Source organism: Heptranchias perlo, unplaced genomic scaffold, assembly GCF_035084215.1.
Source record: "Heptranchias perlo isolate sHepPer1 unplaced genomic scaffold, sHepPer1.hap1 HAP1_SCAFFOLD_56, whole genome shotgun sequence".
Lineage (NCBI taxonomy): Eukaryota > Metazoa > Chordata > Chondrichthyes > Hexanchiformes > Hexanchidae > Heptranchias > Heptranchias perlo.
The window spans coordinates 2,599,622-2,614,577 of record NW_027139581.1 but is presented as its reverse complement, the minus strand read 5'-3'; the positions used below and the strand labels follow the sequence as shown (position 1 = coordinate 2,614,577).

At 51.5% G+C, this 14,956-nt stretch overlaps 1 pseudogene; it reads right to left on the bottom strand.

Moving 5' to 3' along the window:
* Positions 1 to 1,667: 1,667 nt before the first annotated feature.
* Positions 1,668 to 11,380, bottom strand: LOC137315742 (zinc finger protein 229-like; annotated as a pseudogene).
* Between the last annotated feature and the right edge of the window lie 3,576 nt (positions 11,381 to 14,956).

Below are 14,956 nucleotides of genomic sequence, written 5' to 3'. Positions count from 1 at the left end.
TGGAAAGGTCCCAGCGGATTGGAAAACCGCAAACATAACACCCTATTCAAGAAGGGAGTGAGACAGAGAGCAGGTAACTATAGACCAGTTAGCCTAACATCTGTCATTGGGGAAAATGCTAGATTCCATTGTTAAGGAAGTAGTAGCAGGACATTTGGAGACTCATAATACAATGAAGGGGAGTCAACATGGTTTTATGAAAGGGAAAACATGTCTGACAATTGATTAGAGTTCTTTGAGAATGTAACGAGCAGGGTGGATAAAGGGGAACCAATGGATGCAGTATATTTGGATTTCCAAAAGGCATTCGATAAGGTGCCACATAAAAGATTACTGCACAAGAGAAGAGCTCATGGTGTTGGGGGTAATATACTGGCATGGATAGAGGATTTGCTAATTAACAGAAAACAACGAGTCAGGATAAAAGGGTCATTTTCAAAATGGCAGTCTGTAACTAGTGGGGTGCCGCAGGGCTCAGTGCTGGGGCCTCAACTATTTACAATATATATCAATGACTTCAATGAAGGAACAGAGTGTCTTGTGGCCAAATTTGCTGATGATACAAAGATAGGTGGAAAAGCAAGTTGAGATGAGGACACAAAGTGTCTGCAAAGGGATATTGACGGGTTAAGTGAATGGGCAAACATTTTGCAGTTGGAATATAATGTGGGAAAATGTGAAGTCATCCACTTTGGGAGGAAAAATAAAAAAGCAAAATATTATTTCTATGGAGAAATACTACAGAATGCTGCAGTACAGAGGGATCTGGGTGTCCTCGTACATGAAACACAAAAAGTCAACATACAGGTGCAGCATGCAAACGGAATATTGGCCTTTATTTCGAGGGGGATGGAGTATAAAAGCAGGGAAGTCATGCTACAACTGTACAGGGTGCTGGTGAGACCACACCTGGAGTACTGCGTACAGTTCTGGTGCCTTTATTTAAGGAAGGACATACTTGCATTGGAGGCAGTTCAGAGAAGGTTCACGAGGTTGATCCCGGGTATGGAAGGGTTGTCTTATGAGGAAAGATTGAACAGGTTGGGTCCATACTCATTGCAGTTTAGAAAAATGAGAGGAGATCTTATTGAAACATACAAGATTCTGAGGGGACTCGACAGGATCGATGCTGAGAGGATGTTATCCCTCAGGGGGAATCTAAAACTCGGGGTCATTGTCTGAGAATAAGGGGTCGCCCGTTTAAGACAGAAATGAGGAGGAATTTCTTCTCCCACAGGGTCGTGATTCTTTGGAAATCTTTACCCCAAAAGCTGTGGAGGCTGAGTCATTGAATACATTCAAGGCTGAGTTAGACAAATTGTTGATCAGCGAGGGGGTCAAAGGATATGGGGAAAGGGCGGGAAAGAGGAGTTGAGGTAAAAATCAGATCAGCCATTGAATGGCGGAGCAGGCTCGAGGGGCTGAATGGCCTGCTCCTGCTCCTATCTCTTATGGTCTCCCCGGTGCCCCGTCATGTGATCTCCCCGGTGCCCCGTCATGTGATCTCCCCAGTAGTTGCCTGAAGTTGATCTTCCAGTTAGTGGTGGGGGTAAAAACCTCAAGTTAACCGAGGGAACTTAGACTGGGGAATCTGAGGTTTGTATGAAAGGAGTGAGTAATAAAAAGGAAATTAATAAAAACTGATTGAATAAGAGAAAGAAACAGGTGAATTATACTAAAGTGAGCAATAAAAAGTAACTAAAAGAATACAAATTAAACCCATCTGATAATCAATGTTCAGTATTAAAATATGAATCAATTATCTCTGGAAATTGATAAATAAATAACTGCAAAGAAAGAATGAAATCTCCAGGGCCTGACGGTTTTCCCTCAGGGTATTAAAGGAAACAGGTGGGGAAATTACAGAAACATTAGTCATAGTTACCCAAAGCTCTCTGGACTCGGGAATTGTGCCTTTGGATATGAAAATACCACTCCAATATTTAAGAGAGGAGGAAGAGAGAGAAAAGGAAACGACAGATCTGTCAGTTTAACGTCAGGAGTGGAGAAGTTACAGGAATCTATCACCAGAGACAGAATGATTGAGGACTTGAACAAGTCTGAGCTGATCAAAGAGAGTCAGCGTGGATTTGTGAAGGGTGGGTCATGTCTGACTAATCTAGATGAATTTTTTGAAGTCACTAACAGGCTGGACAGGGAGTGTCGATGGACATTGTCTGTGTGGACTTCCAGAAGGCATTTGATAGGGTTCAGCACAAGAGATTATTCGCAAAAATAAAAGTGCACAAAATTGAAAGTGACCTTGTGACTTGTGTTGGGAGGTGGGAGACAGAGAGTGGGGATAAAGGGAACGTTCTTTGATTGTTGGGATGTGACAAGTGGTGTTCCCCAGGGATCTGGACTGGGGTCTCAGCTTTTCACCATATTTATCAATAACTTGGATGAAGGAATAGAGAGTTTTATATCCAAGTTTCCAGATGACACTAAGATCGGAGACACAGTAAGTTGTGTGGATGGGAGCAGGAAGTTACAAAGGGACAGATTAAGTGAGTGGACAAAACTGTGGCAGATGGAGTTCAGTGTGGGGAAGTGTGAGATCATCCACTTTGGATACAAGAAGGAAACATTGGAGTATTTTCTTAAAGTGAGAGACTGGGAACTGTGGAGGAGCAAAGGGATTTGGGTGTCTGTGCACACAAATCACGAAAAGCTAGTGCCCAGATACAAAAAGTAATCACAAAGACTAATGGAATGTCGGCCTTTATCTCGAGGGCTGGAATACAAAGGGGAGGAAGTTATGCTTCAGTTCCACAGAGCCTCGGTCAGAGCCCCTCTGGTGTACATATATCCAGAATATTAAACTCCAGCCCAGTTCTGAGGGTTATTTACATCAGAAACAAACCCCAACTGTCAGAATGAACATGGTTCAGTCCTGGATGTGATGAACAGCAGAATGCAACCTCCGCATCACAGGTGAACTCGCTGGTGTGTCAGAAGGTGGGATGAACGAGTGAATCCCTTCCCACACACGGAGCAGGTGAACGGCCTCGCCCCAGTGTGAACTCGCTGGTGTTGCAGCAGGTGTGACGACTGAGTGAATCCCTTCCCACACACGGAGCAGGTGAACGGCCTCTCCCCAGTGTGAGTACGTTGGTGTCTCAGCAGGTTGGATGAACAAGTGAATCCCTTCCCACACACGGAGCAGGTGAACGGCCTCTACCCAGTGTGAACTTGCTGGTGTTGCAGCAGCTTGGAAGACTCAGTGAATCCCTTCCCACACACGGAGCAGGTGAACGGCCTTTCCCCAGTGTGACTGCGCTGATGAGTTTCCAGATGGGATGGGTAATTGAATCCCTTCCCACACACTGAGCAGGTGAACGGCATCTCCCCAGTGTGACTGCGTCGATGAGATGCGAGCCGGGAGGGGTAATTGAATCCCTTCCCACAGTCCCCACATTTCCACGGTTTCTCCGTGGTCCGGGTGTCCTTGTGTCTCTCCAGGTTGGACGATCAGTTGAAGCCTCGTCCACAAACAGAACACGTGGACGGTTTCTCCCCTCTGTGAATGGTGCGATGTTTTTTCAGGCTGTGTAACTGGTTAAAGTTCTTTCCACACTCAGAGCACTGGAACACTCTCACTCGGGTGTGTGTGTGTCTCGGTGATTTTCCACTCACACTGATGTTTGAAATCTTTTCCCACAGACAGAACAGACAAACAGTTCTCCTTCCACATTCAAAGGCCGATGATATTCAGGTCCTGATGAATCGAGGGACTGTCAGATCCTGACGTGAGGTTTGGTTTGAGTTTCCGTCTGCAAATCCTCCCCTTCTAATACCCTGTAAAAGGAGTTTACAAAAGTCCTCACTGTAAATACAGGATAGAAATTCAGAACAGACAATTCTAGTTTCTATATAATATTCCTCCCGCTCATTCCCCCAGACTGTAAATCCCCGTCCCACACACTCTCCCTCCTCCCTGTGCTGAAATCCAAACCCATCGCACCATCTCCATCATTTCTTCCCTCCACTCCCAGTTTCCTCCCTCCCTCTACTCTGGTCGGGTTCAGTTCTCCACCCCCTGGGAGCAGAGTGAGAGGAAAATAAATGAGGCACAGGGACCCTGAAGCCCCGCCCACTCTTTGTTCACCGTCACAGGGACCCTGAAGCCCCGCCCACTCTTTGTTCACAGTCACTGGGACCCTGAAGCCCCGCCCACTCTTTGTTCACAGTCACTGGGACCCTGAAGCCCCGCCCACTCTTTGTTCCCAGTCACTGGGACCCTGAAGCCCCGCCCACTCTTTGTTCCCAGTCACTGGGACGCTGAAGCCCCGCCCACTCTTTGTTCCCAGTCACTGGGACGCTGAAGCCCCGCCCACTCTTTGTTCCCAGTCACTGGGACCCTGAAGCCCCGCCCACTCTTTGTTCCCAGTCACTGGGACCCTGAAGCCCCGCCCACTCTTTGTTCCCAGTCACTGGGACCCTGAAGCCCCGCCCACTCCTTGTTCCCAGTCACTGGGACGCTGAAGCCCCGCCCACTCTTTGTTCCCAGTCACTGGGACCCTGAAGCCCCGCCCACTCTTTGTTCACAGTCACTGGGACCCTGAAGCCCCGCCCACTCTTTGTTCACAGTCACTGGGACCCTGAAGCCCCGCCCACTCTTTGTTCCCAGTCACTGGGACCCTGAAGCCCCGCCCACTCTTTGTTCACAGTCACAGGGACCCTGAAGCCCCGCCCACTCTTTGTTCACAGTCACTGGGACCCTGAAGCCCCGCCCACTCTTTGTTCACAGTCACTGGGACCCTGAAGCCCCGCCCACTCTTTGTTCCCTGTCACTGGGACCCTGAAGCCCCGCCCACTCTTTGTTCACAGTCACTGGGACCCTGAAGCCCCGCCCACTCTTTGTTCACAGTCACTGGGACCCTGAAGCCCCGCCCACTCTTTGTTCCCTGTCACTGGGAACCTGAAGCCCCGCCCACTCTTTGTTCCCCGTCACTGGGACCCTGAAGCTCCGCCCAGTCTTTGTTCCTGGTCACTGGGACCCTGAAGCCCCGCCCACTCTTTGTTCCCAGTCACAGGGACCTTGAAGCCCCGCCCACTCTTTGTTCACAGTCACAGGGACGCTGAAGCCCCGCCCACTCTTTGTTCCTGGTCACTGGGACCCTGAAGCCCCGCCCACTCTTTGTTCCCGGTCACTGGGACCCTGAAGCCCCGCCCACTCTTTGTTCACAGTCACTGGGACCCTGAAGCCCCGCCCACTCTTTGTTCCTGGTCACGGGGACCCTGAAGCCCCGCCCACTCTTTGTTCACAGTCACTGGGACCCTGAAGCCCCGCCCACTCTTTGTTCACAGTCACTGGGACGCTGAAGCCCCGCCCACTCTTTGTTCCCAGTCACTGGGACGCTGAAGCCCCGCCCACTCTTTGTTCCCAGTCACTGGGACCCTGAAGCCCCGCCCACTCTTTGTTCACAGTCACTGGGACCCTGAAGCCCCGCCCACTCTTTGTTCCCAGTCACTGGGACCCTGAAGCCCCGCCCACTCTTTGTTCCCAGTCACTGGGACCCTGAAGCCCCGCCCACTCCTTGTTCCCAGTCACTGGGACGCTGAAGCCCCGCCCACTCTTTGTTCCCAGTCACTGGGACCCTGAAGCCCCGCCCACTCTTTGTTCACAGTCACTGGGACACTGAAGCCCCGCCCACTCTTTGTTCACAGTCACTGGGACCCTGAAGCCCCGCCCACTCTTTGTTCCCAGTCACTGGGACCCTGAAGCCCCGCCCACTCTTTGTTACCAGTCACTGGGACCCTGAAGCCCCGCCCACTCTTTGTTCACCGTCACTGGGACCCTGAAGCCCCGCCCACTCTTTGTTCACAGTCACAGGGACCCTGAAGCCCCGCCCACTCTTTGTTCACAGGCACAGGGACCCTGAAGCCCCGCCCACTCTTTGTTCACAGTCACTGGGACCCTGAAGCCCCGCCCACTCTTTGTTCACAGTCACAGGGACCCTGAAGCCCCGCCCACTCTTTGTTCACAGTCACAGGGACCCTGAAGCCCCGCCCACTCTTTGTTCACAGTCACTGGGACCCTGAAGCCCCGCCCACTCTTTGTTCCCTGTCACTGGGACCCTGAAGCCCCGCCCACTCTTTGTTCACAGTCACTGGGACCCTGAAGCCCCGCCCACTCTTTGTTCACAGTCACTGGGACCCTGAAGCCCCGCCCACTCTTTGTTCCCTGTCACTGGGAACCTGAAGCCCCGCCCACTCTTTGTTCCCCGTCACTGGGACCCTGAAGCTCCGCCCAGTCTTTGTTCCTGGTCACTGGGACCCTGAAGCCCCGCCCACTCTTTGTTCCCAGTCACAGGGACCTTGAAGCCCCGCCCACTCTTTGTTCACAGTCACAGGGACGCTGAAGCCCCGCCCACTCTTTGTTCCTGGTCACTGGGACCCTGAAGCCCCGCCCACTCTTTGTTCCCGGTCACTGGGACCCTGAAGCCCCGCCCACTCTTTGTTCACAGTCACTGGGACCCTGAAGCCCCGCCCACTCTTTGTTCCTGGTCACGGGGACCCTGAAGCCCCGCCCACTCTTTGTTCACCGTCACTGGGACCCTGAAGCCCCGCCCACTCTTTGTTCCTGGTCAATGGGACCCTGAAGCCCCGCCCACTCTTTGTTCCTGGTCACTGGGACCGTGAAGCCCCGCCCACTCTTTGTTCCCGGTCAATGGGACCCTGAAGCCCCGCCCACTCTTTGTTCCCGGTCAATGGGACCCTGAAGCCCCGCCCACTCATTGTTCCCGGTCACTGGGACCCTGAAGCCCCGCCCACTCTTTGTTCCTGGTCACTGGGACACTGAAGCCCCGCCCACTTTTTGTTCCCGGTCACTGGGACACTGAAGCCCCGCCCACTCATTGTTCCCGGTCACTGGGACCCTGAAGCCCCGCCCACTCATTGTTCAAAGTCACTGGGACCCTGAAGCCCCGCCCACTCTTTGTTCCTGGTCACTGAGACCCTGAAGCCCCGCCCACTCTTTGTTCCCAGTCACTGGGACCCTGAAGCCCCGCCCACTCTTTGTTCCCGGTCACTGGGACCCTGAAGCCCCGCCCACTCTTTGTTCCTGGTCACTGAGACCCTGAAGCCCCGCCCACTCTTTGTTCCCAGTCACTGGGACCCTGAAGCCCCGCCCACTCTTTGTTCCCAGTCACTGGGACCCTGAAACCCCGCCCACTCGAGCAAAGATGGCCGCGCATGCGCCGTGAACCCTGAACTCTGACCAAAATGGCGGCCAGTTCCCCGCTCACCCGAGTCGCTGCCGGTCGGGCCTGTCACCGCGCTGTAAACACGGGGCCTGTGGGCTCTTATTCGGGGCCTGAGGCCTGCACCGGGTGTTTATGAAGCTTCCCTGCCCAACCCCAGGTCCAATTCCTCCCCGGCGCCCACCGTCTCCGACCGGATCCCGACACGCCTGTTCCCTCAGTCCGTCTCCATCACTCGCAGCGCGCATGCTCAGAGCACCGCCCAGTCCCGCGCCTGCGCACTGGGCTCCTGTAGTCACTGATAGGGCACTTTCTGGGCCGCGGGGGATTCTGGGTAAACTCTCCGCCATTGAAGGTCCGAATCGGTGAACAGAAATTTCGACATCGCATCGAGATTGGGGCCAGAGGGACAATAAACATTAAACAAAATCAATGAATAAATTATACAGAAACCCGAGTGCCCGGGCCCTCAGACAGGGAGCGAAGTTCACCGGTCGCCACTTTTCCTTCACCAACTCGCACCTCAGGCCCCGCCCAGTCTGGTTCAATTGATCAATGTTTTCCAACTGTGTTTTCCACCTCGAGTTCAGGCCTGCCATTCTCAGAGAAACTTCCAGGCCTCGTTTTTTCTGTGTGCTGTGAGGACCGATATCGTTCATCTTGATCTATTTCTGGTTCAATAACTTTGCTGAAGCTTTCTTTGTCGAGGCGGGTACAATTTTGTCTTTTAAAAAGCATTTGGACAGTTACATGGGTAAGATGGGTATCGAGGGATATGGGCCAAGTGCAGGCAATTGGGACCAGCTTAGTGGTATAAACTGGGCGACATGGACATGTTGGGCCGAAGGGCCTGTTTCCATGTTGTAAACTTCTATGATTCTATTCTATGAATGTGGCCCAGGCCAAGTGTCAGGAGATCGGATCAGGCCCACCATAGAAAATGAGTTTGACCCCCCTGAGATAGACAATGTGAACCGGATTATCCTCATCCACTGACCCAGCAACTTCCTCAAAAAACTCAAGCAAGTTTGTGAGACGCGACCTTCTTTTCCGGAAGCCGTGTTGAGTGTCTCTCACGGCCCCTCCCCATTCCCCTCGCAATAAACGCCAACATTCCATTTGCCTTCCTAATCACTTCTTGTATCTGCAGACCAACTTTCTGTGATTCATGTACTACGATACCCAGATCCCTCTGTACTTCAGAGTTCTGCAATCTTTCTCCATTTAAATAATATACTGCTCTTCTGTTCCTCCTGCCAAAGTGGACAAGTTCACATTTTCCCACATTATACTCCATCTGCCAAATTTTTGCTCACTCACTTAACCTATCGATATCCCTTTGCAGACTCCTTATTCCTCTTCACAACTTATTTTCCTACCTACCTTTGTCTCATTAGCAAATTTAGCAACAATACATTCGCTCCCTTCATCCAAGTCATTGATATCGATTGTAAATATTTGAGCCAGATCTTTACAAAACACTGGTCAAGCTTCAGCTGGAGTATTGTGTTCATTCTGGGCCAGCACACTTCAGGAAGGATGTCAAGGCCTGAGAGAGGGTGCAGAGGAGATGTACTGGACTGGTACCAGGGATACAGGATTCAGTTACATGGAGAGACTGGAGAAACTGGAGTTGTTCTCCTTGGAGCAGGGAAGGTTAAGGGGAGATTTAATCGAGGTGTTCAAAGTCATGAAGGGTCTTGATAGGCTGAATGGTGAGAAACTGTTTCCAGTGGCAGGAGATCAGTAACCAGAGGACACAGCATTCAGGTAATTGGCAGAAGAACGAGAGGTGAGATGAGGAGAATGTTTTAACGCAGCCATTTGTTATGAGCTGGAATACACTGCATGAAAGGGTGGGGGAATCAGAGTCAATTATAATTTTCAAAAGGGAATTGGATAAATACTTGAATAGGATAAATTTGCAGGATAAAGGGCATGAGAATGGGATTAATTGGATAGCTCTTTCCTAAATCCAACACAGGCATGATGGGCCTAATGGCCTCCTTCTGTGCTTTATCATTCAATGATTCTATGATAAAGGGCCAGACATTGCTTCATCCTTCACTAACAGGGTCCCTATTAACAGTCGCTCCCTTCTGTATTCAGTGCAGTGAATGGAAACCTGTCTATTTTAGTGAGTTCAGCCTTTCTAAAATCTCTCACTATTTTCGAAGATCCATTTGACTCACTTGTTTCATTTTGAAAGACTTCTGATTTTTCTACTGTGTGTCGATGGTTTTGTTTAAAGGTGGAATGACATTTGTTTCAAAATATTCTGTTCTAACCCCCGGCCCAGTTTAAAACCCTCTGCACTACTGACCAGAAAGATCGCAAGTCCAATCCTTGATCTCAGCCAAGGCAGCAGTTCAGGGGCTGGAATTGGCCTCAGTACCACTGGGCTAAATAAGAGTAACCCTGCTCTCGAAGGAGATCCAGTGACCTCAACTGGGAAATTTATGGCTGTCATTTGAGGGCAGGACTGGCCTCGACCGTGATACCTACCACAGTGGATAATCCTGCTGTCACTCACTGTGTGGGCTCATGTATAAATGTTCCCTTACTGTTAGATTATTCACTAAGTCTGGCTCATTACTCATTACTGAATCTAGTCCACCCTCCTTAAAACCTACCTCTTTGACCAAGCTTTTGCTCACCTGTCCTAATATCTCCTTATGTGGTTAAGTGTCAAATTTATTTTGTTAATCACTCCTGTGAATGGCCTTGGGACGTTTTACTATGTTAACGGCACTGGATAAATGTATCAATAAAACAGGGAACTCTTGGAAACAAACTGTAGGTCCTTCTTTATCTGGACAGCAAATCACTGCTGTTGCGTTGAACCAGCAGTTAACATAAGAACATAAGAAATAGGAGCAGGAGTCGGCCATATGGCCCATCGAGCCTGCTCCACCATTCAATGAGATCATGGCTGATCTTCTACCTCATTTAATATGTATCCAGAATATTAATAAACCCTATAACTGCACTGGAGTTTAACATCAGAAACAAACCCCAACTGTCAGAATGAACATGGTTCAGTCCTGGATGTGATTAACAGCAGCAATAACAGCAGAATCCAACCCCGGAAGTCACAGGTGAACTCGCTGGTGTCTCCGCAGGTTGGATGAATGAGTGAATCCCTTCCCACACACGGAGCAGGTGAACGGCCTCACCCCAGTGTGAACTCGCTGGTGTGTCAGAAGGTGGGATGAACGAGTGAATCCCTTCCCACACACGGAGCAGGTGAACGGTCTCTCCCCAGTGTGAGCACGCTGGTGGGCAATGAGAGTGGATGACTGCCTGAACCTCTTCCCGCAGTGAGAGCAACTGAACGGTCTCTCGTCAGTGTGAATTCGCTGGTGTCTAATCAGTCCCTCCGAGCTTTTAAACCTGTTCCCACAGTCAGAGCATTTAAAAGGTCTCTCCGCAGTGTGAATAAGCTGGTGTGTTCGGAGGGCGGATGACTGAGTGAATCCCTTCCCACACAGAGAGCAGGTGAACGGCCTCTCCCCAGTGTGACTGTGTCGATGAGTTTCCAGCTGGGACGGATAATTGAATCCCTTCCCACACACGGAGCAGGTGAACGGCCTCTCCCCGGTGTGACTGCGTCGATGAGTTTCCAGCTGGGATGGGTAATTGAATCCCTTCCCACAGTCCCCACATTTCCACGGTTTCTCCGTGGTCCGTGTGTCCTTGTGTCTCTCCAGGTTGGACGATCAGTTGAAGCCTCGTCCACACACAGAACACGTGGACGGTTTCTCCCCGCTGTGAATGGTGCGATGTTTTTTCAGGCTGTGTAACTGGTTAAAGCTCTTTCCACACTCAGTGCACTGGAACACTCTCACTCGGGTGTGTGTGTCTCGGTGATTTTCCACTCACACTGATGTTTGAAATCTTTTCCCACAGAGAGAACAGACAAACTTTTCTCCTTCCACATTCAAAGGCCGGTGATATTCAGGTCCTGATGAATTGAGTGACTCGGTCAGATCTTGATGTGATGTTTGGTTTGAGTTTCCCGTCTGCAAATCATCCCCTTCTAATCCCCTGTAAAAGGAGTTGACAAAAGTCATCACTGTAAATACAGGATAGGAATTCAGAACAGACAATTCTAGTTTCTCGATCATTTTTTCATCTTTTGAGCCTCGAAAGCTGTAAATCCCCGTCCCACACATTCTTTCTCCTCCTTGTGCTGAAATCCAAACCCATTGCACCAACTGCAACATTTATTTCTCTGCTCTTTTGAATTCAGTTCCACACTCACTGGTTCCCCTCTCTCTCCTCCCCTGAAGGTGCTGACTGTCCTTCCCATATCCTAACTCGCACCAAGTCCCATTCATCCATCACCCTTGTACTCACTGACCGACAGTGACTCCCGGTCCAGCAATGCGTCATAATTAGATTCCTCATCCTTGTGTACAAATCCATCCATGGCCCTCGCCCATCCCAATCCCTGTAACCTCCTCCAGCCCTCCGACCCTCCCCTATCTTGTAACCTCCTCCGACCCTCCCCTATCTCTGTACCCTCCTCCGACCCTCCCCTATCTCTGTACCCTCCTCCGACCCTCCCCTATCTCTGTAACCTCCTACATGGCCCGCCGACCCTCCCCAATCTCTGTAACCTCCTCCATCTCTGTAAGCTCCTCCAGCCCTCCGACCCTCTCCTATCTCTGTGACCTCCTCCATGTCCCTCCGACCCTCCCCTATCTCTGTAACCTCCTCCAGCCCTCCGAACCTCCCCTATCTCTGTAACCTCCTTCAGCCCTCCGACCCTCCCCTATCTCTGTAACCTCCTCCAGCCCTCCGACCCTCACAGATCTCTGCTCTCCCCCATTCCCTTCGCCCCACCATTGGGGGCCGTGCCTTCAGCTGTCTGAGCCCCAAGCTCTGGAATTCCCTCCCTGAACCTCTCCCCCTCTCTCTCCTCCTTCAATCCCCCCTCTTTGACCCAGCTTTCGGTGCCCTGTCCTAATCTCTCCTCATTCCTCTCTTCCCGCTCCTGTGAACCCTCTTGACCCATTTTGCTCCGTTAAAGGCGCGATAGAAATGCAAGTTGTTGTTGACTGTGCGGGTTCAGTTCGAGCGGAGATTGGGTCGGGCCCGATCCCGGGAAGCGGCGGGTAGTGGAGGGGGGATGATGCCGCCTGTTTTCTCTCGGGTCCTGGGCCCTACACTCGGTGTTTCTGGGCCCTGTGATCCCCGCCCTTTATTAACCCGCTCTCTCCACACCTCCTCTGACCTGCTCGAACCGCGCTCTCTGCCTCAGACCCTTCGGGCCGCGCATGCTCAGCTCACACTGACCAACAATCAGCCTCTCCTGCGCCGGCGCACTGGGCTCCTCTCAGATCGATAGGGGACATTCCGGCGCGCGGTGCAGTCTGGGGACGGACCGCCGCCATTGGAGCTCCGACCCGACCCTCAGTTTCTCTGATGGGACTGAGATTGGGGGCGGGGGAAAAGCGCTTTTGGAGCAGCGGAGGGCGGAGCGGAAATAATAAAATATAATAAACCAAAACCGAGAGCACAAGGCACGCTGGGTAATGGAGACCGCCATTAAACCGTCAGAAACACTCACAGCGCAGGCGCGCACCTCCTCGCCTCGAAAAAACTTTGGGAAATGTATTTTTCCCCAAATCTGTTAATAATTTACTCTCATTACACTTTGGAACTGACGGGCTGGATTGATGTTTATTTTCCAATTGCAGCTCAGGACCTTCAATCCCAGCGTCAACCCGGAGCAAATGCGCTCCCGACCAATAGGAAGAGCGGAGAGGGACTGGAGGAACGAGCGGGCGGTTGGTCCTCCAACCAATCGGAGTGTGTGAGGGGCGGGACTTGCGGCGGAGGGTCTGAGCCCGGATCTCACTCCGTGTCTGGAACTCTGCCGAATTTTTGAAACTTGATTCATCTCAAGATAAAACTCCAGGAGAAAACTGGACCTTTCAGTTGTGGCTTTAAACAGATGAAACCCTGTGGTGTCGAGCAAACAGTTCAACATTTGTTAGTAAAATGACTCTGATGAAGTAATGGAGAGCCATGTATCCAAGTTTGCTGATGACACTGAGTGCAGAGGCACAGTAAATAGTGGAGATGGGAGCAGAAAGTTGCAAGGGGGCAATAATAGATTCAGTGAGTGGGCAAAACGGTGGCAGGTGGAGTTGAATGTGGGGAAATGTGAATTCACCCACTTTGAACCTAAGACAGAGATCAGAGTATTTACCAAACGGCAAGCAGCGAGAAACTGTGGAGGAGCAGAGAGATTTCGGGGTCCAAGTACCGAAATCACTAAAAGCTAGTGGACAGTTACAAAAAATAATTTTAAAGGCTAAAGGAATGATGGCCTTCATCTCAAGGGGGCTGGAATATAAAGGGGTGGAAGTGATGTTACAGTTGTACAGAGCTCTGGTTAAACCCCATCTGGAGACTGCCTTCAGTTCTGGGCACTGCACCTCAGGGAGGATATACTGGCCTTGGAAGGGGTGCAGCACAGATTCACCAGAGTGATACTGACAGATTGCATAGACTGGGCTTGTTTTGAGTGGAGCTTGGAAGATTAAGGGGTGATCTAATCGAGGTGATTGAAGGATTTGATAGGGCAGATAGAGAGAAACTACTTCCTCTGGTGGGGGAGTCCAGAACAAGGAGGCATAACCTTAAAATTAGAGCGAGGCCATTCAGGGGTGATGTCAGGAATCACTTCTTCGCACAAAGGGCAGTGGAAATCTGGAACTCTCTCCCTGAGAGCAGTCGAGGCTGGGGGTCAAGTGAAAATTTCAGATCTGAGATTGATAGATTTTTGATAGGCGAGGGTATTCAAGGTTATGGTACCAAGGCGGGTGGATGGAGTTAAGATACAGATCAGATATGATACAATTAAATGGCGGAACAGGTTGGAGGGGCTGAATGGCCTCCTCCTGTTCATAATGATTAAATGTTCCTATTCTCTGCACAATTACAGAACGGACCGATTGTTAATAGGAGCTCCGTTAATGAAATCCCCTGACATTCAAAGATAAACGGGACTGTCCCTTTAACTATAAACAAAGGGGAGTGCCTGTCCCTTTAAATATCTGCCCCATTCCCACAGGCAGTGGGAGGAGGAACAGCGCGCGGACTCATTCCGCCCAAAACCAGCGGGGCCTCGCGCGAGGGAGCAGCTCCATGAGGGGGCGGGGCCAGTGGGTGAGGGCGGGGCCTCGGCTCTGACGTCCCCAGGAGCCCAGCGCGCAGGCGTGGGAGAGGCTCTGCGCGTTCGCCAGACGGAGTCGGAGGGTCGGGAGCAGGTAGGCGGGGGGCCGGGGACAGGACACTGAGAAACCGGGCGGAGGCCGCGCCCCACGGCTCATAAACATGGAGCGAGGCCGCAGGACCCGAGTCGGATCCTCTGGTCCCGAGTGTGAGCAGCCGGACGGCAACTGCGGGTCTTCTCCCCGGAGATAGGCCCGGGTTACCGGGGGAACCGGCCGCCATATTTGTACAGGAGGATGGAGCGTCACTGCGCATGCGCAGCCATCTTTGTACAGGATGAGGGAGCGTCACGGCGCATGCGCGGCCACCTTGGTGCAGGTACACAGTGGGCGGGGCTTCAGGATATTTCACTCAGAATCTCAACCCGTGCTGTACCTGCCCCGGGAGGGTTTGATGGGACAGTGGAGAGGGAGCTTTACTCTGTATCTAACCCGTGCTGTACCTGCCCCGGGAGTGTTTGATGGGACAGTGTAGAGGGAGCTTTACTCTGTATCTAACCCGTG